Source organism: Zonotrichia leucophrys, chromosome 4A, assembly GCF_028769735.1.
Source record: "Zonotrichia leucophrys gambelii isolate GWCS_2022_RI chromosome 4A, RI_Zleu_2.0, whole genome shotgun sequence".
NCBI lineage: Eukaryota > Metazoa > Chordata > Aves > Passeriformes > Passerellidae > Zonotrichia > Zonotrichia leucophrys.
Genome location: NC_088174.1, coordinates 9,908,035 through 9,910,438, shown reverse-complemented (window position 1 = coordinate 9,910,438; position 2,404 = coordinate 9,908,035).

The window sequence follows — 2,404 nt, the reverse complement described above, 5'->3', positions numbered from 1 at the left end:
TGGGCTGTGTGTTTGTCATTCATACAGTTCCTAAAGATATTCCAGATGTGATACCATGAGGATCCCCAAAAACTGATTTCCCATCAAAGCAGTTGCTCTGCCCTCTAACAAAATCCATAATTTTCACCAATGACCAAGAACATAAGTAATGCACAGAGTAACCAAGAACACCAATGAAGTGGAAAGCCTTGTTCTTTGCTTTTAGGTGTTCCCTGTACTTGAAACAAACCATCCTTGCATACAAGTTAAAAAAATAAATTATTTTTGCATGACAGCTTTTCTTTTCCTCTCTGTGTGTTTCCATGCTGCTGCTGGGCTCCTGGAGGGAGTTTTGAATCCAGAGGATTCAGCTGTGCAGAGTTAGGTGAGGCTACTGGAGAACTCAGAGGATGTGCCTTTTGTACTTGGGGTGAAACAAGTGAGATGGCACTGGGCTAATGGACTGGCAGACAGCAGGAAACACTTTTGAACAGTCTGGGTGTCCTATGGCCCTCTTGTTTGAGGAGACAGGGCTGTGTTTGAGCAGACAGGGCTGTGTTTGAGCAGACAGCGCTGTGTTGCACTGCTGTCCACAGTCCAGACTATCTCTAGGTGGGTTTTTGCCAGGTAGGTTTGTGTGAGTTCCTGTGGGCTTTGGAGGGACCCCAGCTAGGGCCCAGCCTTGCTTGTGTGCAAGGGGGATGCATCTGCTCCAGATGGCTGTTTTGTGCCACCAATGGCCATGCTTCAACAAACAGGAATGGTCCTGACTACCAAAAGAATGGGAGTCTCACATGCTCCCTTCCAAAGCAGACGACTAACAGTGATTACAAATGGTCTACAAAAATATATGTAATTACAGAAAAACAACTCTTAAACATTGTATAGGCACCTTTGGGTGCCTCTGGTTATGTTTTATGCCTATACATGTCTCTTCTGCAGATCTTGGAAGGCTAAAACTATTTCCTAAGACAAAGAGGCTTTTTCCAGAAATGCCAGGCTACAGACTCAGGGAGAACATAACTGACTGAATTTCACCAGACACTGTCACCTGCAGCTTGGTGGCACAGCAAGAGGCCCCACACCTGCCTTGTTTTCACCTCACTAAAGGCAAGCTGGGTGTGAACAATGACAGAACTAAGTGGGCTGCAAGTCCATGATGCAGCAAGGTGGATGCTCCAAGTAACATTTGATAAGGCTGAAATGTTTACCTTTTTACCCCCTCTGCGTGTGTGAGTGAGACAGTGCAAACAATAAAAGATTTTCTAGGAAGCTCAAATTTTTTGTAAATAGGAATAAGTGCAATAAATGAACAGCCCGGTCTTAACAGGGACTACTGGGCAACGATGTTGCAAAGTTGTGGTTGAGGCATTTTCAGTTCATTACTCTGTTTCTGTCTAATTGAGGGTCAAATTTCATCTACAGTGAACTGTCTCATCATATTTTACACTGCATGTACATGTGTTGCTCTGTGCCTTTTTTGTATGTGTGCTTGTTGGTTGAAATTAGTCTTACCTTAATACAGTGCCATACAATGGCAGATCCAGCATGATTTTCTCTTTCGTAAAATATTTAAAGGCTGGGGTTTTTTTTGTCGTTACATAACTCAGCAAATGCACTGGCTGGTTTGCTGTCACTTGTGCCCATTGAAGCTTTCCCTTCTCCTCCCTGCCTTAAAGGTTTCCCAGCCTGCTGTGAGCCTGCAGCATCTGGTCCCTGGCAGTTCCTCTCCAGCACTGCAAAGCCTGCTGAGCTGCTGGGTGCTGGCAGTGCGTGTGTGCAGCCCCAGCCTTCCCAGGGAGCTCTTCTGCTTTCCGAGTGCTGGGTGTAAACCCCTCATTCACCTGGCCTCTCCTGGGAGCAGGAACAGGTGTGCCTGGGAATCATCCCTGGCAGATGATTGCACCGTGTAGGGATGCATGCAGTGGGAAGAACTCTGCCCAGGGGCTGTTTCCTATTGAACTGTCCTCTCTTGACTCGAGGCTGAGGCTGCATGTGGAAAACCTGCAGTACACAAGCAGCAGCTGCTCACCCGCTTTGCAGTGCAGTCAGCTGAGGATAACTGGTTTGCCTGTGGTTGACTCCAGAAGTGCATTGTTCTTCTGAAAAATACATAAAATAGGCCAGAAGATGCCATTTCTGTTTAAAGCTGAGAATGTCGTTTCAGTTTCTGGTGTAAATTATTAAGACAAAGGCTTGTATTGTTTCTTTTGGGTACCCAAGTGTCTGGAATTGCTGTAGGCTTAAACAAGGTGGAAACAGAGAGAAGCTGGTGGTGCCTGTGAGACAAGAAGTAGATGCTTGGTTATGGCAACAGTAATTTGGAAATTATATTGATTTCCTACAATGACTTAGGTGTCATGAGCTACAGATCCTTTTAGAGAGCAGCAGCTGCATTTTGTTGGTATGACTTCCCACATGATGT